Genomic DNA, 22,956 nt, shown 5'->3' with positions numbered 1-22,956 from the left:
AAAGGGAACACCTATTTTTCTTCCCAATGTATATTTTCAGCTTTTAACTTAAAATCAATTTTTTAAAAAGCCAACTACCTGGCAATAGTAAAATCTATGTCTGGCAAGTTACTCTTGTTCCACTTGCCCCACTGGTGTGTTATCTTTGACTGTACTAAGATTTTCCAGAGCTCTTCACCATGAGTCGTGCTCATAACAGATGTAACACGTTAGCATATAACTTTTCCTTAAGGAACACATCATTCCTTCTTTTTTTGTTTTTCTTTTAACTTTGTTCCTCAAGACAAAGTTCTTGAAAAATGATTCTTATATTTCTTTGGAGACAAGGATTCTGCATTTCAGAAACTCCCTAGAATGTAGTCATCTTCTGTCATAGGCCCCGTATTTCTCCAGTGGCTCTTATCCACATGACATCGTGAAAGAGAAGACTTAAAATTCCTTTCTACCAAGCTGATCCACAGAACAATTTTGGATTTAAATTGCAAAGTTATATCTAACTTTTGAGGTACATCCTTAGGGCTTTCATTATATTCATTTTTAAAACATAAAGTGAACAATTTAAATACAAATGTCTATTGTATATTCTCAGCTTCTAAGTATTGATAAAATTATGACACTCAAGAGGATAGATTATAGAAAATTATCATTTTTTTTTCTGAAAGTTGTGACTCTTCTGCTAATGATTTAGCTATATAAGGTTAGAAAATACTACCTATTGACAGGAAAGGATACTAAGAAAGGAAGTCGTACTCTGCTTCACATGTGCTAATGAAGCCTCTGGTTGAATCTAACTTTTATATGGATCAGTTGTTTCCCAAATATAAGTACATTGCAAAAGTAAGATGTTGAATCTTGAGATTAAAAATATTCATTTGGACATCTCTTGTAGCACAGGTGTAGCTTCTACTTATTAATATAACTTTGTAAGCATCTTCATTATTGTGCTAATCTTTACAATATGTCGATTTACTCTCTAAATAGGTGTCAATTCAATTCCCAATGGGCTATCTGTAATATGATTGTCATCTGATAGAATGAAACATTGGACACCTGGGGTTTCATAGAAGTTTTTAGAAGCCTCTTAAGTGCTATATACTGCTCACTGAGGTAAAACAAGGAAAATCATTCAAAGATAAAGAAAAAAAATAAATGCCAAATTGAAGGCTTATTGAAAAGAAATGGAGCTGCATTTTATTCTTTTTATTTTCTTCAATTCTAACTGGACTTCTTTAAGAATTCTTATCAATTCTTTTCTTTTAATCATACTAAGAACTTTCTACTTGTTAAAGATTCAGATTTAAGGCTTAAGAATATAAAAGGGACTAGTTGGGAAGGAAAGGGGAATCTATAGGTCATAAGAAAGTGCATTTGGTGGAAGTTCAAAATATATTGTACATGTTTAAGAAAATATCATAACTTATCCACTGTTATGTGTAATTAATATATGTTGATAAAATATTTTAAAATGTTAATATTTAAGTACTGATAACAAATTTATACATACTACATATGCTTCCAGTAAAGATACAAGGGTGAATATGATGGTAAAATGTAGTTTGACCATTACAAAAATAGTCAAATCATTATTAAGGAAGGTGATTAACCCAGGTCTTATGATGACTCCTAAACAGTATGCTCAAGTCATAGTGGATAAGATAGTATTTCTATAATGTGTTTAAAATCTATGCTTGGGAAGGTAGACTTGAATTTGAATCATGAGGTTTCTCAGGATACTGTGTCATATCATCTCATCTACAGGGGACAAAAAAAAAAAAAAAAAAAAAAACTACCTACTTTAAATACCAGTATGAAAATAAAATAAGGTCAAGAACAGTAGTGTTTGGGGTTATGTTACATTCTCTGCCCAAGGGCATCGTAGAGGTCGCCATGTCACAATTATGTTTTTTCTGCCTTCATATTTCCAAACTAAAACATTCTGACTTTTTTGTGTTATCCTTTTAGAAATTTCTGTCAAATCAGGATTTATTGGTGCTCACTGTCTGTTAATAATGAAAAGAGACAGAAGACATTGTTCCCTCTGTCCCTACCAATCTTTATCAGCCAATGCTTCTAAAATGTTGTACAACAAAACCCCCACTTTTGATTGAGGATTGTAAATATGGACCTGAAGGAGAAACAGAAATCAGGCATGCCCCAATTTGAGAACAAAAATACCCCATATCCCATTGTCCTTCAAAAATAAGCAATGATCAGAACTGTCAATGGTACTTTAAATATGACTCTTTCTTGACATATTATGTCCCACTGTCTTTTTTCCAGTTTTTTCATAATATTGTGTTCTCTTTTTTCTTCTTATAGTTCAATGAAGAAATCTATATTTAAATAGATTAGCTTTCAACTGTTACTGCTAGCCAAGTCTACTCAATGACCTAATATTCTTTAGAGATAGAAAACACTGGATTAACAGAACTTTTTACTGGATATGAGTATGGGCTCTAAATATTCTAATTTCCCATCTGCCACTTGATTCCCCCAAAAGTTCTATATTTACTACTTTCTTTTCCTGTGTATTATAGCTTCTTTGATATGTGGACATAATAGCAAATCCTCATTCCTTTGTAGTAGCCAACAGCATGTGCTTATGAATATTGATATAGCCAAGTAATAAATGGTAATAAAAAGACATGCATTTATGATGACTGTTTATATCTGTTGGGTATGAACCTTTAGAATTTAGGATCATATGTCCTTGAAGATTGTTTATAAGCCTTGATTAATTTATAAACTTCCTGACACAAAGCTTAGATGATACCACATTTGAAAAGGTATGAAATGATATTGATCTAAATCAGTTAGAATGCCACAGCTATATTCTAACCACTTTTTCTTAATTTATCACATTCACTAAGAATATTCCCTGTGCATATAATACTGACAAGAATCCTTCTATTTATAGTTATTATATTCCAGAAGTTACATTTGTTCTGCTGGGAGTTGAGTCCCTGTAGCATGGTTGGTTCTGCCATATCAACTCTCCTCGACACTCCTCTATCTCTCATTTACTCTTGATTCTGTTATTTTACTAGGAACAAGCAGAGACAAACAGGCAAGTCTGTGTAAATATTAAATTTTATCCTCACATCAATTACCAAACAAGTCTATACCAGAAAATAATGCCTAAAATGTCTGTGATCTCAGCCCCTACATTTACTTGTCAAAACAGTTCATAATTATTTCCAGTGTAAAAAGTATCTGATTATACCACTTCACGGAGCATTCTCACACGTGGCTCCTTTCTTTTCTTTACATTTATTGCCTTTGATAGCAAACTTTAAATTACTGAAGCTATTCTTTTCTGGGCTAAGCCACTTTTTAAAAAGAAAAGGCAGTAGTACAAAATCAATGAGTAACAAAATTGAGTGAATAGTTTGACAGTCAAGATTGTGGACATAAAATGTACCATTTGAAAGAGATGAAATTTAGGTTACATCACTCTTTTTCACCCTCATTTCCAGAGATAGGTCACTATCTCAAAGAACCTGCTCATTTACTTCATGCAAACTAAAATGAAAGTTTTAGCTGCACGTTAATATAAAGTGAGAGACGAACATATTTTAACAAACCCACTTTAATGGATCATGCCTTGTAAAGCTTAGTGCTCAGGGCAGAAAAGGCATCATGAGCTTGAACCCAGACTGCATGGTAGAACACTCTGCCTAAAAACAATGGCAAATAATAATAATAATAATAATAATAATAATAATAATATTAAAAAAATAAAAACATGAAAATAAAAATTCTGCTTGGCAATGCAAAAGATGATATAAAGCTATTTCACATTGGACACAGGTATAGTATAATAACTCAGCATATTAAAGGATCTTAGCAACCCCTGACATGTACCTTTTTCAGTATTGTTTTCTGCTGTCTGTCCTACCTGCCTACTCACCAGGTGGCAGTACAGCAGCACTCATCCTTGAGCTGTTTCAAAGAAAGGAGCACCGAAAAAGGATATGCATATGGCATAGGTTGAGCTGTTTGGGTTTTTTAAATTTTTAAGTGTTACTTTCACAGCATTAAAATAACCATGCATACCAATTTCCACAATTGCTTTTTTCTTTTTCTTTTTTTTTTTTTTACTTTGAGTGCTATGTAGACAGTTCCTTTCTATAATTTTCTAAACAAGAAAAAAAATGGAATATATATAATCTAGTTGGTCTTTGTTGTCTCCCAGCACTGAATAAGAACCTTTTCTATCATAGTAGAAAGTGCAGTATTTTTTTTACAAACCAACTCTTTTCAATAATCGGAGTAGGCAGGGTTTCCCACAATTTCAACAGAAGCATATGCTGGCAGACTGCAAGCCCCTAAGACAAGAATTCTGACATTTCATTTTCCCTTATCTAAACTTCTCCAGCTGTCATTCTGCCATCTGAGACTGGTTCTCAGTTTATGGACCTATTCTGCTTTATCAGGCCCTTTGTGTTTATACAATGTTCATTCAGCGCTTTAACTGGGCCCAAAGAACAAATTTCAGCATTTGGTTTCCAATACCCAGGTTGTATTGTGTGTTAAAGTATGTCTGGATTCTTTTCCTTTGAAGATGGAAATTCATAAATTCACAGAGAGACCCGGGTTTTCCCATCTGATCCAATCCCAAATCATGAGAACTGGGCAACACCTAAATGTTTTTATTTTCTGATTTAATATCATCTTACACTAAAATGTCTCTTGCTACAACTGGAAGTAGTTACTTGAGAACATGTGCTAAATTCTTTTTTCTACAACCTTCTCTTGTGCTGAGTTAGGGTCAGTGATGAGGAGATTTTCTTTATCTACAGCTGCAGCACAGAAGGTGACAACAGAGGCAAAGTTATCTTCAGGTAGCAAAAGGGGTTAAACAGTTGTTAATGGTTCTGGGAAAGTTGACTATGCAAATCTGGTGAAAACAAAGACAGCCTTGTCTAGCTTGAACAGCAGCCAGAGTTTCTGTAGGCTGAAGTGGAAGAATACTTAGAAATCAACTTCAAAACTTTCTCTGTCGTCTCACTTATTTTTGCATCCAAACCACCTCTGTGGGCATCATAAAATTGCTATTTTATCTAAAGGAAGAGTGAATCCCACCAGTAGGCTTGAAAATTCATAATCCATGTGAAATGTTTGGTAGCCATTTATTTCCATTACTTACGTTTTCTTTTTTTATGTTTACATTATAACATTTTGTAGACCATGTTAAAGTTAACATGGTCCAAAATTGGAATGCAACATTGTAAATTCCAATTCACTCTCTACAGACAGAATCTATTTTATCCTATCCTAAGATTGATTATACTAAAATTACAATTTGTTATGAACAGGGTTTTACTCTAGGTACTATTTTTAATATTCTATGTAGCCATATTTAGGATAATAATGGTTAGATGCATCCATATGTTCAAAAGATGTTTAATGAGCAGGAATACATCCTAATTTCTTCATTAAAAAGTGTTCTTCTGTAATTATTCAAAGTCTATGGAGTATTACAGAAATAATTTAACTAAATTATACTGGTCAGCTTTTGATCACTGTCATGAAATGTACAGTATAATGGATTTATGAAGAGAAGAGAATTAATTTAGTGGGTAGCTCCGAAGGTTCCAGTTAACGAGAAATTGCTCTGTGCATCTCACAGGATTGCTTATACAGGAGCATGTACTAGAGAAGAGTCTGTTCAGCTCAGGGCCACAGAACAAACACAGAGCTTCAAGTCTCCCAGTCATCTTGGTGGGCCTTTCTTACGTCACTGATAGGCTTTCTATCAGATCTTTCAACTTTGAAGTCGTACTGCCTCCTAGTAACACCAATGTGGAGAAAAAAAAATCTTTTTTTTAAATTTTTTATTTAACTTTTATTAATTACACTTTATTCATTTTGTATCCCCCCAGAGGCCCCTCCCTCCTCCCCTGCCGGCCCCACCCTCCTCCCCTTTCTGCATGTATGCCCCTCCCCGAGTCCACTGATAGGGGAGGTCCGCCTCTCCTTCTTTCTTATCTTAGTCTATCAGTTCTCATCAGAAGTGGCTGTATTCCTCTACTGATAATTCTCTGTTTAGCTCCTTACCCCATTTTTTAATTGGATTGCTTGATTTGTTGCTTTTTACTCTCATGGTGGGATCTAGAAAAGATCATCCTGAGTGAGGTACCGTGGGACCTCCTTCTTGTTTAGCTTCTTTAGGTGTACAGGTTTTTCTATGTTTATCCTATCTTACAGGTCTAGTATCCACTTATATGTACGTATATACTATGCATATCTTCCTGCTTCTAAGAAAAAAAATCTTAACACATGGATATACAAGGGGGTGGCATAAGGTAAGAACATAAATTTACTTGTTAATATCTGTAAGTGTTTAAATAATAATGATTTACCATTTATAGATTATTTAATTATTTTGATAACTAGTAACATTGTTATATATCAGTTTTAAGTGTTTCCTACTCAGTAGGTTAAAATGTCATTCCATTCTTCTGAGAACAACAAAAGCTTGGTCTCTCAAAGGAAGTACGTATTAGAACCTCCTGTGAATCAGCTTGAAACCGGTACCCAACCATACCATGAGGGGCTGGCAAATGCAGTTGAAACTGCTTCTAGGCAGTTGTGCCCTAACACACTGTCCCCTTAAAATAGGGAAGAAGCCAAAGCAGTTTGTGGAAGGCCAAACTATCATGGAGAACAGTGAAATTACTGTTCAAATCACGGACTCCAATTTACCGCTAAGTCCACAAAAATCTGAATCAAGCTAAATCAAAAGTACACAAAAAAGTTTGCTCAACTCAGCATAGGTATGCCATAAATATATCCCAAAACTTGATGAAGTCAATGGACATATACTTACTGGTTAAAGCTGGACTTACAGAATGGGCACATCCAAAAGTTGTGCTTGCTCTTATTTGCAGTTAATATTCTACTTTGTGTTTTATATGCAAGCGTAGTATGGAACACCAGGGTGACGCTACTGCCATACTCTCAGTTTTCTCATAGAGCCAGACAAAAATGAAAAACAACTTAGAACTTAGGCAAAAACACACACAGATGAATGGAATGGCAGATCCAAAGAGAAACCTATATAGCCATGGTCATCTGACTTTTAACAAATATGCCAGAAATCTGAAAAAGAATGTCTTTTAAACAAACAGTGCCTTAAAGATCTGATATCCAAACTCAAGGGAATGAAAGATATATATGAAAGTAAGTCATCAATATATAGAAGTTAATAAAATGGTTAGGAATTTCGTACGCCCCGTGTGATACCATTAGAGAAAAGCTTGCATGCCCATTCTCAGCAGTAGCCATTACAAATAGCTTTTAGACTTTGTGCCCACTTCTCCCCAACACTTGAGAAGCATAGCAACTGACCAACATAAAATGTATACCATCTTTTTGCGCACATGAATTTCAATAGTTTCTTTGTTTTTAAGAGAAAAAGAACATAAAGTTTAGTGGGTAAGGAGAAGGATTACCAGTCTCTTAGTCTCATTTTCATCAGTTACATACCTAAAAATTTCTTTTTCCCCACCCTTTTCCTCACTTCAAAATCTCTCATATACCTCTCCTTATATTTTTTCAAATCCATACTCTTTTTACATTGTTTATTGTTACCTGCATATATGAAAATGTACATAGATATATTTGCAAATATAGTCAACCTATTCAGTCTAATGAAAAATGTGTGTTTGTTTTCAGGGTTGAATATTTTAATTAATTGATTAATTAATTAAAATTAATTAATTAAAATTGTAATTAATTGTAATTAATTTATTACAATTTATTCATTTTGTATCCACTCTGTAGCTCCCTCCCTCATCTCCTTTCAGTTATACCCTCCCTCCTTCTTCTTCCCCTATGCCCCTCCCCTAGTCCAATGATAGGGGAGTACTTCCTCCCCTTCTATCTGACCCTGGCCTATCAGATCTCATCAGGGCTGGCTGCATCATCTTCCTTTCTAAACATGGGTAAGATGTTTTCTACCTGTGCCTTTTCTACTGATAACACCACAGACCACATCACATCTTCAAAACCATTCATAGTCTTGTTACGAATGTTTCTAGGCTTCTTCATCTTTTTTTGCATATCCCAGCTAGGTCTGGCTCACAGTTACATGTTCGAACAGCATTTAAGATTACTCAATTCACAATTGTATATAGATAAAATACACCTATATTATTTCATACTCAAACTTGAATGGAAAGTAACTTTGAATAAAATGTAGCAGTAGCGATGCCAACAGAACTGAAAATTATTAGAAACAGTGACAATGTGGGCTGGAGAGATGGCTCAGAGGTTGAGAGCACTGGCTGCTCTTCCAAGGGTCCTGAGTTCAGTTCCCAGCGAACACATGGTGACTCACAACCATCTATAGTGTGATCTGGTGCCCTCTGCTGGCAAGCAGGGACACATGAAGGCAGTGCACTGTATAATAAATAAATAAATAAATAAATCTTAAAAAAGAAAAGAAACAGGGACAATGTTTATACTGATGAGAGTATGGTTTCTAATTGTGTCTACATATTGTATAATCTAAAAATTATTCTTGATTGGGAAAATGGAGACCATTTTAATAAAAAAAATGTAGACATATACTGAAAAAACTACAACCAACAAAATAAATGCTAGAAATAAAATCCTCACTTCCTGGATTCATCCTACAAATTCATCTTACTTACAGAACAATACAAGAGGTTCAAGGTCAAGAGGATGTTATCTTTTTTGACACTGATGTTCAGTATAGATGATTACAGGATGCTAACAGCTTATGGAAGGTTAAAGTTATCTCCAGGGTTTTGACTTTTTTTCTGAATTACTTATGAGATTCTTCATTAAAATGTGAAGAAAACTGCCTAGGGATTTTTTTCTGGCATTTCAATGAAGGTATACATGCATATAATATAGGTGGTGATAGACACTCACAACTTTGTATCTACTCCAGAATTATTTAAGTAATGTTGATGTATTAACTTATTAGTCATAAGATTTTATCCCACAGTGAAATAAAGAAAATAGTAAAACATAACAAAAAATCAGGGAGACACTTGATTGCTTATCTAAAAAAAAAAAAAAAGTACTGGTACACTTATTAGAAACTAACAAAAATTAAAATTAACAGTCTGAAAGAGAGGAAAATTTTAAATGTTTCTATCTTAAATTATTTTTTTCATTTATTTATTTATTTATTTATTTTTATTATGAGTTACATTTTGTTAACTTTGTATCCCAGCTGTATCCCTCTCCCTCAATCCCTCCCAATCCCACCCTCCCTCCCTCATTTTCTCCCTGCCCTTTTTCAAGTCCACTGATAGGGTAGGTCCTTCTCCCCTTCCATCTGACCTCAGCTTATCAGGTCTCTTCAGGACTAGCTGCAATGTCCTCCCCTGTGGCCCAGCAGGGCTGCCCCTCCCTTGGGGGGTGGGGAGGTCAAGGAGCCCGCCATTGAGTTATGTCAGAAATAGTCCCTATTTCCCTTACTAGAGTACCCACTTGGATACTGAACTACCATGAGCTACTTCTGAGCAGAGGTTCTAGATTATATCCATACATGGTCCTTGGTTGGAGAAACAATCTCAGAAAAGACCCCTGGACCCAGATATATTTGGTCCTTGTGGCACTCCTATCCTCTCCACGTCACACTAACTCCTCCTTCTTTCATATGATTCCCTGTACTCTGCCGAAGGTTTAGTTGTTAGTCTCAGTATCTGCTTTGATACACTGCTAGGTAGAGTCTTTCAGGGGCCCTCTGCGGTAGGCTCCTGTCCTGTTACTTGTTTTCTCCTATGTCCAATGCACATCCCATGTGTCTTTCTAAGTGAGGATTGATCATCTTACCCTGGGTCCTCTTTCTTGTTTATCTTCTTTAGGTGTATAGATTTCATTACGTTTATCATATTTTATAGGTCTAAATAAGTGAGTATATATCATGTGTGTCTTTCTCCTTCTGGGATACCTCAGTCAGGATGATCTTTTCTAGATCCCACCATTTGACTGCAAATTTCATGATTTCCTCCTTTTTGATTGCTGAGTAGTATTCCATTGGGTAAAAATGCCACAATTCCTGTATCTATTCCTCCGTTGATGGACATCTGGGTTGTTTACAGGTTCTGGCCATTACAAATAAAGCTGCTACAAACATGGTTGAACAAGTGTCCTTGTTGTGTACCAGAACTGCATAAAAACATGGAAAAGTACTGGGTATTATTCATAATATATAGGGTATTCCTACACAATTGATTACTTGAATAGAGGGAAGATTCAACCATATTTTTAGGAAAGTAATTAAAGAGAATAAATGCATTAACCAGTAAATTTGGGAATAGTGAGAAGTGATAAAAACCCGACTATTACATAGAAATCTCTTAAAGCATAAAAGAGATTGGAATAAGGAAAGGAGAAAATACTGAAGTTTTTAGGAAATTAAAATGGACTAATAAACTGCAATCATAAAGCTATTCTCACTGAGGTCATGAAATAAATAATTCTCTATAGCAACAACCAGCAGTAGTAATAATATTGGAGGGGGGAACACTTTCTAAAACTAGTTCTTGTTAACTGGGGCCCCAGAAATAAAATGAAATATTTAAACAGAAAAAAAAATCTATGATGTATAAGGAAATTTTTTCAACAACTTCCCATTGAACTAAGAACCCTATACTGAATAACTAAGAACTATGCTGAATATAATATATCCGAAATGATAATAAATGCTTGGACACATACAATTACTTATTTCAGTTAGGTCAACTTTCTTCCAATATACTAATTTCTATTTTGCTTCTAATTGGTACATAGTATGAACTGTCAAACATGTTTACTCAAGACAGTAGACTAATATGGTCTTTGATAAGCCTACTCAAAGAAAACTGACTTTTTAAATATAAGGAGTGGCAATAATTATTTTAAGATAAACAATGAGGCAAAAACACAAAATGTGCATGATAGGTTTCCTGAGAAACAGGCAATAAGGAAAAATGGTCTAATAAAAGAGAACTTTGGGGATGCTGCTCTCACCGATTTCATAGTTACTGATAGATTTCATGTCAGTGCAAAAGATGATGGGAAGTGTCTTCTCTTAATTTGTTTAACTTCATTTGTGCCAGTTCAAATTTCAAACTCCTCAACAGTTTCCATTTGACTTCCTTTACCGAGGGTAGAGAAAACGTCATTGCCCTTGGAGGACTGTCTACTCACATCCCTGGTATTCCAATACTCAAGGTCACTTTCACTTTCATACAGTCATTTGATAATTTTAATTAAATAATCAAAGTATCTCCTGCTTGATATATAAGTTTTTAATAACTGTGACATAAAATCAGTTTTGTAAGAGAAATTACTAAGCAGATATAATGGTTATGTAAGTGGAAAATCATCTATTATTTTCTACATGCAAATGTCATTATGAAAGAGAAAATGGATCCGCTAACTATGTCAGTGTGAAGAAACCGAGTCTTGAGCATGTTATTACCTGTAGGCCTCATACTCTTCTAGCATATGCTCTACTTTGTGTGGTTTCTCAGTGACTACATAGCTCCATCAACCAGGGGCAAACATTTTCTACATTTGAGAAAGTATGACCGTGTCAAAATATATAATTTATTCTATGTTTACCATGTTTGTTATATAGATAAAACGAGTTACTAAATTTGTTACTACTAACAAATTTAAAATATCTTTCCTGTATAAAAGAACCAAATTCAGAAATAAGAATTGCAATTGGTGGTTAAGGAGGATCTGGAAGAAGACGTAGGAGGAGAAAATATGATCAAATGTATTGTCTAAAAATGTTTAAATGAAATATTTTAAAAAATAGTCATAGGATATATGCTGTCTAAATTCTTAGTTACATTGATATTTCCCTTAAATTTTCCAGATAGTAACATAGCTTTCAAATGTATTTTGTGTAAGTAGACAGAGTTGGAAGCATCACTCCTCCCTAGTGTTTCAACACAAATTTGTAGGGTCCTAATGACTATCATCTTGTCCATATCCTCAAACAATTATAGTTCAACCAACTCTACCTTCAGAAAAGCTTCCACAAAGGCAGATTAATATGACCCTCCTGATTACCAGGATATCAAAACCACCTCACGTAAAATCCAAATACTTTACATTACAAGGAAGAATGTGTATAATGTATCATCTTTTATCTCACATTTAGAAACTTTAACATACTGCTCTCTTACAAAAATCAGTGTTTTCTGTCCCCACAGTGTTACCTAAGTCATCTGCACTTGATGGAACTTTTGCTTATATATCTTTCCTGACATGTTGGTCTTTACTGACCACTTTACATTCAGGTCACATCACAGCCTCACTCTTATCAGAGGTCTCCTCAGTAAATCCTAAGAACTGTCAGTTTCACTTTCTATTGCAAGGAATAACCAGCTGTGATCCAGAGATTAACTGTCTGTTTTCGTAACTGTATATTCATTAGAACACAATTATGCAATCTCAAATTAAATATTTACATATAATGTTTTAATTATATTCATTCTCCTCCTTCCCCAGTGCCTCCGAGATCTTTTCCAACCCCCTACCAACCCAAGCTGGTAATAATGGTCACACTATTTTCTGTCTGTCTGTCTATCTATCTATCTATCTATCTATCTATCTATCTATCTATCTATCTACCTATCTATCATCTATCTATAATCATCTATTATCTATCTATCTGTCTATCTGATTTATCTATTGATCTATCTTCTATCTAAAAAAAGTGCCAAAACAATCAGTTAAGCTGCTATTAATTATAGGCTGCTTTTTCTACAGCATTTGCTTGGAATTATTGTAAAGTATATCATATGACCACATCACCTGAACAGATTACTACTGGGCTCTTAAAAAATGTCAAGCAGTTCTCTATCCCAGTAATGCTTCAGAAACAGAATCTAACTGTATTTTGTTTGTTGACTGTCTGCCCATCAATACCCAGGCTTTTCTGTGATAGTCTTACTCTCAGCAACTTTCAGAAATGTAGCAGGTTTAATAAATATTACTAGAAAGACTCTGATGTTTAGATGTAGGATAAGACATTTTTTCCTCAGGGCACATAATGTTTTACTTCTTCGAGACTGTGGCTAGCCATGTGACTCGTGTGCATTGTCTTGGAGAAGGAAGATTCAACCTACTTTCCACTGTTCTTACTGCTGAACATAGAAAAGCCAGTTCATTGGTGCAATAAATAAAAGCTAGGCATAAATAGTAAATGTTAATTAGTAAGCAGCATTAAATTATACTGTTCAGATCTTGATTCACCAGCTTGTCTTTTTCTTGTACTCTCAGACCCAGAACAAGCACTGCTGGAACATCTTGGGCTGTAGTGCAAATACTTGTCAAGAAGCTTGGAGCTTTTATTAGGAAAAAAAAAAAAAAAACAAACCTGTGTTACTTTGAGGTGCCAAAATGTGGGTCTGTGCCTTACTACAGCTCAATCTAGCCAAAACTGGCTGCTGTGAAGAGTGTGTGGAGGAAGGTATGGTAATACTAAAAACAGATCAACGAAGAAAGTCTTCTCTTTTCCTTAGCAGCCTGGGTCACTGTTGTCTCATGTCTCCTGTGATTGGAAACAGATGGCTTCAATGATTTTCAGATGACGTTCTGATGATCTGAAAAATACTGAAAAAGTTTCAATCATCCTCAGATTCTTAAAAATAATTTCATATTTATTGAAAAACTGACTGGAAAGTTTTTTTTTTCTTCAAAGAAGATTTTTACAGATAGTAGCCATGATTAAGATTATCAAGTAAGACAGACTGACTCAAATGCTCTGATTTCAACTTCATTTTCTTTTCTCTCAATATATAAGTACCTACCTATATTGAGACAGCAATTACTGTGCACAAGATGAGATGCAAATACTTTAAAACAGAGTCCTATAGTTTCAAATGTAATGTTTTTCTTATTATGTAAATGACATGTGGAAGAAATTTAAAATTAAGAAAGAAAATAAAAGAATGTCTTAACGTTTATATGCAAGCATTTGCTCTCACTCACTCAGCATTTGGGGCTGATACCCTCAGGCTGTCTATATGTGGTGACAACCATCTAGGGTTGTAAACTGTAATCAGCTTCACATTTCGATTTTCTTCTGACTTTACAAAAGCTTATGTCTCATATATCCCGAGAAGATACATTTCTACCATCTCATAGTAATTACTGGTAAACAAGTTTAGTAAATCTTTGTATTTACTAAATACATAATCTTTGTATCTATCCTTCATACTTTGTTGCCGCTGTTGTTTTGGTTTAAGTGTGATTTAGAGAACTCCTCCCCTTTAGTCATTGCAGGAGAGTTATTTCCATGCATGTTAGTGAAGGAGTCATGTGCCGGTGCATGCTTAGAAAATGTCCCTGTACATTTGTATCAATGTTATATCTAACCTAAATACAAACATATGTATTGTTTTAATACCTACTAACGAAAATTACATTTATTGTTTACTGTTACATGCTGTCATACTTTTAGTAAGAAACATGTTTTTTATTGCTTCGATGTATTTCTTTCAATATTTATTTTGTATCCATCAAATACAAAATGTTCTATGTAATAAGTCTACTTTGGGGGAATATTATTTATTGACTTATATCACAATCATACTCAGAATTTCATATTTTGCTGGGTGTGTATTTTCTAAGTAAAAATTTATAATAAGAGCTAAAAGTACTTGTCTTTTTAGTATACATTAGCTACAACTTACTAGACACAAACCTAAACTTTACTAGCTGCTCATATTATCTTCTTCTAGTAATGCCTCTTTTTTTATTATACAATTACTGTTCTTCTTAGTATTGGCTTACATCTTAACTTGTGTTCAGTGTTGACATAATTGTCTGAGTGTTTCTCTTTTTTACCTAATATATAGTTCTCATTTTATTATTTTCATATTTTACTCTGAGTATTTCCTTGCTCTTTTGCTTGATGAATGGACTTTGGAGTCAATACCAAACTAAATTTTTTAAAAAAATCTTGTACTCTCTTTCTATATCAAAATATTTAATTAATCTTCACCAATGCTACTTATAATCATAGAAACATGACACTATACCAGTTGGATTCAACATGTCCCTTTTGCCTTTAACCCTTACATAGTTGTTTTTACCTCTCTGTGCTGTGTACTTGATAAGGAATATATATAAATCCTAATAGCATCTTTGATATTTTCCTTACAATAGAAGATACATGCATATGTAATAAGCCAAGCTTTAACTTTTTCAAGGTACAAATCACTCCTACAGATGCACATTATTTTATTTTCTGTCAACTGGCAGAATTTTTTAATTCTGAAGAAAAGTTCAAATCACAATCTTTTTATATGTGTTGTTGTTTGAGTGTCACATTGTTAAACTCTGCCTAGGTCAAGGCCTCACACAGCTTCTCTTCCATGCTCTTCAGGGACCACGTAAGCTTTGTCATAAGCATCTGTCCACCTGTTGTTTTACTTGGTGACCTCATTCTCACACACCTTAAGTTGTCCTCAGATCATTTTCCACTTGCAGAATATTCTTATGAGGGGATACAACCTGGTCAATAGAACTCCTTGCATTGAGTGTTGTTTCACATTCCTGGAAAATTAGGGTCTCAGTTTTCAAATAAGAATAATTTTCTATTAAGTTATAACATACATTACCCCATGTTCAGCTGGTTTCCTTTCTTTCTGAGAAAAGTTATCTTGCCTGCTGATGATTTTATGCAGCTTACCTGCTTTAGCTGTAGTCCAACACACACACACACACACACAGAGAGAGAGAGAGAAAGAGAGAGACACTGATATCCTTTAGAAAAGGAAACTTGATATGAATTACCTTTATGCACACATTATTTCAATGATCGCATTCAATTCTGTTTATATCCTAAACTATTAGTAATACAAATTTCTTTCTATTTTTCTGTAAGTTATATCAAATAATGCTTTCTTTTCAAAACTTTTCTACTCAATAAAAAATTACCCCCAGTTATCCCCACTACTTGTTTCACAATTTCATTCTTCCTTTATTCGTACTTATTTTTCTGTTTTTTTTCTATTTACACCTTATAAGATATACAGTATTTTATTTTCATTTTATTGTTTATTTTTTCAGCATAATAATTTTCCTGATTCTGGGTATTTTACATCATGCATCCCAATCACACTCATTTCCCAGTCCTTCCATGTTCACCCTCACCCTTGTGATCTTCCCCCAAAAAGAATTTAAAAATATCAATTAAATTTTTTTAAAGGTCAATTTGTGTTATCTGTATACTCACTGGAAAATTGTCAAACTCTCAGTGTCCTGCCCCTTAAATAGAACTGAATCCTCCTGCACCCCCGCCAGAAGCTATCAGTTGTAGCAAGCTAACTTTAACATCCTTACCACACTTCCTCTTTACACTGCTTCTTTTTTGGTGAGTGGGAGTTGACGTGGAGGTGCTTTCCACATCCCCTTTTCTAAGCTCTGCATCTCTAGTCACCAATATCACTGCAAAATCAGCTTCCTGGCTCTTTACAGTCCTTGGGTGCAAGGATCACATGCTTTCTGGTGACAGCGAAGACCACAAACATGGCTGGCAACTGCAGTAGGACCACCGACTCAGACAGGGTCTTTGAAGACAGCCTGGACTATGAACATCAACATGAATTGGGGCAGCAGCACAGACCGTAGAAATCTGCGTGGCCTCTTGAGACAACACAGGCCGTGGAACTCAACACCTCAGACCCAGACATGGACCTCTGTGGCAGCACAGACCTGGGCATCAGCACGACTCCAGGAAGCAGCACAGACTGTAAACATCCACACGGCCTTTGGCAGTAACACAAGTCACAAACCTCGTCTGTAGTAGAACCGTTATTTTTATATGTTAATGACTGTATTTTTATTCATTTGTATTTTGGTACATAATTATCACTTAATTTGACTATCAATTCTTGTGTTTCATTGCTGGTTTGGACCCCTAAATCTCATTCTTCTTGTTCTTGTCTGGTATCCCTACTTACTAAAACCATCCAGCTATTACTGTGAAATGCATTGTAATAATGACAGACAGCCTTAAAAGTTTTAGCTACACTAACAGCCATCTGTGGTTCTTTTGGGGGTTCCCTATGCTCCTGGCTGAGTGCTAATGCTCCATCCTAGGATGTCAGATCTCAGTTATCTTCAAATGGTATCTCTTCCTGGACACTAAGGATGGATTTAGAGTGCTTTATTGTCAGGAAAGCCTAACACAGCTTGGGAATATGACTGAAAGTTTGGAAGAGTAAACTGGAAGACACATATAATGATGCCTCTTTCTAGTCTTTTATTGGAGTCAAAACGGTTAGTTTGTATACATACATCTTTCCAATGCTAATTCTGTGTCTAAGCCCAGCGCCAATGTAGGAAAAAACTGTTTTACTTCCTTTTCGGGTGCCGTTACAAATATCATGACCAAAAAGTACCCTCTGGAAGGAAAGGATTTTTTTAGCTTACATTTCCAGGTCACAATCATGGTTGAAAGAAGTCAGGACCTAAAGTCAGAGTGGGAACTTGAAGTAGAAACCATTTATTCCCTGGTTTATGCCCAGCTGCTTCCTCCCATAGTCCAGGACCACCTGCCCAGGAAATAATTGTGGGCTATACCCTCCTATATTAAGAAATTAAATTTTCCACAACTAAAGCTGATAAAGACCATTATTCATTTATATGTTTGTTTTATTTAAAGGTGATTATACTCTGTGTAAGTTTAATAGCTATCACTAAAGGAACTGTTCTGAAGACATGAAAGTAGACCCATAACTTTCAAATCTTCTTTAGGTCTGTAGATTTTTGTTTGGTAAACGGTAGACACCCGTATTTTTATGTTGCCACTATATTCCATTTTTCTTTTAAAAAAAAAGGGGGGGGTTGTTCATTTTTTAAAAGCCAGTAAATGTTGATTATCTCATAATTTCATGCAGTTCCTTGTGCCTATTATGGAAAATACTATGAAAAAAGAAAATGCTAAGTTTGGGCTATAAAGGACATTATACAGCATCCATGATAACATGGTGTGTGTGTGTGTGTCTGTGTGTGTGTGTGTGTGTGTGTGTGTGTTTCATGCTCTCAAAATAAAAAGCCTTTCACCTTTGACAACTGTTTGCTTTGTGGTAAATTGTGTCAAACAGTAACTCCACTTAAACAACTAATTCAACAATGCAGTCCAGAAAAATACTGTTTTGATCTTTTGAAACTTACAAGTTTACACTTTTGTAGAAATGTCAAGTAAGAGCCTGAGGCCCAGTAGCTCTTCAGATGCCAGATGATAGTGGAGGAACCAATGTGGCTTTGTTCACTTATTTTTATACAATAAAAGCTCCTCTGAGAGCTTAAAATATTCAGAGTATTATGAGCTTGCAAATGTCATAGACCATGCTGATGCCAATATATTTCTTAGAAATCATGAAGTTACATTTCACTGAGCATTACCCTCATTATACTTCTGAAGTTAAATAAATGTGTGATTAACCAGAAGTGGGCTAATTATTATGGAAATTTATGATTCTGGATTAAATATTCATGTCTTGAATACTTCTACTGAATGTTAATTCTGTGGTAAGATCATATGAAGTTTTTGTGAAACTCACTTTGTACCCAAAAAATACATAGATGGATACATACTCAATATTATAAGTAAAGTAGAAATCAGTAACTCTAATTAGAATTGAGTTAAACAGGCTTACCAGGTCTTTCATTGGTGAGGTTTATTTCTTGTTTATGTCTTTAGTTCCTTGTCTACTGATTGAAGTTATAAGCATTGTTTTCCAACAAGATTAATGACTTTTCATTTAGGTTCATAAAAAAATACTAAGCATATGATAAATATTCAACTAGTATTTGTTAGCATGATCATTATTTTTAATAACTCCATCTCTTTGCCATGGAAACTTTCATGATAATCATAAACATGGGCACACTTTCTAATCATCAGTCCACCTAGTATTTAAAGGGATCTTTCTTAAAGAGTTGAAACTTTAAGTTAGGTATTAATGCTTTTATTATTTTATCACCTTAAGATGTTATGTTGAAGGCATTCCAATCAAAGAGACAATGCACCCAAAAGTGAAAACCTTGAAATCTCTCAGGCTATACCCTGGATAGTGCCAAATTCTGTATCTATATTTGGAAGAACTGAAGCAAGTCACCTATAATCCACTTGCTTAAGCCAAACTCAGGCAGGTTCCATCATACACACACACACACACATACACACACACACACACACACATACATATACATATACATATATATATATATACATGTGTGTATAAAGTTAACTTTCCTTCATAATGGAAGTGCTACACTTTGATTAAATCAAAACAATGTTTAACATAATTCATATTTGTATACACACATTCTATCATATTATCTAAGAATGCAAATGTTTTAAAAGAATATAACAGAATTGTGTTTCCATTCAATTGTAGGTACTAGATGTAAATTCGACAGCCTAAACATGTTTCTTCCCAGAGTTGTGGCATTCCACAGAGATGGGAAGCATGTATGGGAAGGTGTCCCATGGAGATGCCTAGAGCACAAATGGAAAGGCATTTCACCGGGATGCATTGAGCACATGCAGAAAGATATTTCATGAAAAGGTGAAGAAGTTATTTCAGTGCTCAAGCTTTCCATCGATTACCACCGTTCTGTTTTTAAATCTATCCATACTACATAAGAAACTTTATATGGGGGAAATGATAAATACTGTAAATGAAGTATCAACTGATTATTTCTGTGCTAAGTATTCTAACCTCAAAAAGGAAACAGAAGTCACAGTGTGGGCTATGCCTACCTTTGAGGAACCAATGCTGCTATCAGAGTTGAACTAAGGTTAATGTGAATGTGGAAATGCACAGAATACAAGGGCAACACTGTAAGCAAGAGCCAGACAGGCAGTTTGCTGGTTCAGTTTGTGTTGTGATCTCTGAAAGCTCTCAAATGCCACACCAAGACAGATTTTTAACTTTGGTAGTCTTAGAAAATGGCTGCTAGTAATAACTAAATGATCATCCATCCTAAGGAAACAGATTCTGGGAGGGGCATGAAGGGAGACGTTACTCATCAGTGGCTCTGCAGTTTTATAGAAAATCTGGCTATTCATATTTACTGTTAACCACATATTATTATTGTGGCAGTTAAGTATTCAACCCCTACCATATGAACGAAAGACATAGAAACCTGTTAGGTTTTTGTTTTGTTTTGTTTGTTTCTGTTTATATATATATATATCTTTTTTTTTTCAATGCAGTTTATTCAGGAACCTTGAACAATCATCTGATCCTGGGGAAAGCCAGCCCACAGCTTAAATAACCTCTGGGTAGCCAACCCCAGCATGCCACGTGGGCAATGCAGATAGGTCCACATACATGGAAGCAAGCCAGATCCTCAGCCTTAGCCAAATGTGGAGTTGTTCGTGACAGAGAGCACTCACCATCGGGAAGGTGGAAGGCGGAAACCAGCTCCATCTTTAAGGCACGGGCATTACGCAGCTCTCTTAAACTCTGGAGCTCACAAACGACCCTCCAAAGCTATCTTTTAACTCCAAACCCTACATCCCATCCCAATTGCTCTAATTCCTAGCGGGGCTACTTGGTATCCCATAGCCCATTAATACTGGCACATATTTCTCATCTGGGCTGTTTCTCTTTCTCCACCACCGATCCACAGAGCAAGCTGTGCTTGGCATGTGCTGTTTGTTCACACTAACCCATAGTGGCTTTGCCAACTCTTCTGCTCTCCTCTACCTGTCTCTCATTTTTCTCCCATGATCCTCCTATCCTCCATGCCCAAGGACCTTGGCCCCACCTACCTCACTTTGTCCTTCTGAGATGTAGGCATTTATTCAGGCAATCAGAGATTATTTGGAGGTGAGGGTCACAAACATTATTTCAGGTTTGTGATAATCTGCTCGTAAAAGACAGCAAGCAGACCTCAGGGAGCAAAATAAATAGCAATAAAATACAAAGTGCCCAGACCTTGCTGTAACAATACAAGAAAGGCTCTTGAGTCATGTAAAGAAGAGAAAGCGGTAGCAAGGTTTCCTGCGGCTGCTTATCTTTTCTAAATCTCTGAGTGGATGCATATAAAAATGGTGCAGTGAAAAGATGGTGAGAAAGATAAGAACTGTCTTCCAACATCTAGAAAGAACGTAAGATAGTAAAATTCTCATTTTCAGCCCACACTGGTCTTTTTACATAAATTTTGTTGTGTCATACAGCTAGATTAGAAGCAAGTGAAGACATGAGCATACCATTCATCACAGTGGACTAATCTATAGAAAATACTCAAGGGGGCTTTATGTGATTTTTCCCCCTAAGGACCCTTTTTAGATGTAATTTAATTAAAGTGACAGATTGCACAGATGTTGCATAGAGCAGCATTTTGAGAAGTTCACAATTTTGCCTGATCAGCAATTAAATACAGGTAAAGAGAAATACCACTTACATATTTCTAGTGAGATATTTCACAGGTATCTTTCAGCTTCAGCAATTATGGAGATCTGTGCTCCTGTTGCTTTGTTCAAATTACTAACATCAAAGCAATAAAATATAACATTTTATCATATTATATACAATAACAGAAAGAACATTACATTTTTTTCTGAATATTACTATCTATGTAAAATTAAAGCTGTACTTATTTTATTGGTATGATATACCAATAAAATATGTATATATACATGCATGTACATATGTATACATACGTTTGCACATACATATGCATACACACACATTCTTTCTGAATGTTACTAGGATGTATAAAACAAAGTTGTGCTTATCTTACTGGTATGATATATATATAACATTTACACACACACACATATACACACACATTCTTTTTGAATGTTACTAGGATGTTTAAAATAAAGTGGTGCTTATCTTATCGCTAGGATATATAGACAAGTATACATGCACATATATGTTCTTTCTGAATATTACTGTCTATGTATGTATGTATGAAAAATATATACAATACCTTATGTGATTTTTTTCATTGAAAATTAAAAATTTCAAACCATTTTAGAGAAAAGCACTCTGTGTCAGATCTCTCTGAGAAATGCTAAACTGAATAATTACGTTTAGATCTACTGAATAGGCTTTTCAGAACCTCACATTTGGATCTCTGAGAAGATAAGAGAGTAGGAATTCCATCCTGAAGGTTTTAGCGTTTTTCAACGCAGCCAGGTGAATTTATCCTTATATTATTTAGTTGCTCAATAGAAACATTAATACATACATATGAAGTTCATAAGCGAACAAAGCAATTTAGCGTAAAATACATTTCTGGGTTTTATTCAGCATTGTAGGAAAAAGGATATTTTTTTTTTATTTTTTTTTATTTTTTTTTATTTTTTTTTTCAATGCAGTTTATTCAGGAACATTGAACAATCCTCGGACCCCGGGGAAAGCCAGCCCACAGCTTAAATAGCCTCTGGGTAGCCAACCCAGGCGTGCCACGGGGGCAATGCAGATAGGTCCACATACATGGAAGCAAGCCAGATCCTCGGCCTTAGCCAAATGTGGAGTTGTTCGTGACAGAGAGCACTCACCATCGGGAAGGTGGAAGGCGGAAACCAGCTCCATCTTTAAGGCATAGCATTCCGCAGCTCTCTACAGTTCCCCCTTTTTGTTTTAGACGCATCAGGCAAGAGTAGAGGTCTGATCTCTGATATTAGAAATAAATTGGGACTTTGTACAGATGTTCATTTAGGTGTCATCCACCCAAAGAGCATCAGACCGTCCGATACCTTTTTCTCAGAGGCGGGACCTGGGGCATCAACCCGCATGCAATCAGACATGCTCTTCTCTGGGTCCAAAGCGGCTGACCCTGAGTGCAGTGCTTAGCCTCGCATCCTGAGCGTATCATTTTAGCTTTTTATGGTATCCAACCATGCTTGGGGAGAATGTCCTGCTTCAATGGCTGTAAAGGCCTGAATGATCATGGCTGCATCACACTGTTGTGAGACTCTAATCTTGCATATAT

The sequence above is a fragment of the Meriones unguiculatus genome, chromosome 1 (assembly GCF_030254825.1).
Source record: "Meriones unguiculatus strain TT.TT164.6M chromosome 1, Bangor_MerUng_6.1, whole genome shotgun sequence".
NCBI classification, from domain to species: domain Eukaryota; kingdom Metazoa; phylum Chordata; class Mammalia; order Rodentia; family Muridae; genus Meriones; species Meriones unguiculatus.
The sequence above is the reverse complement of the archived record's forward strand: the minus strand, read 5'-3'. Positions refer to the sequence as shown.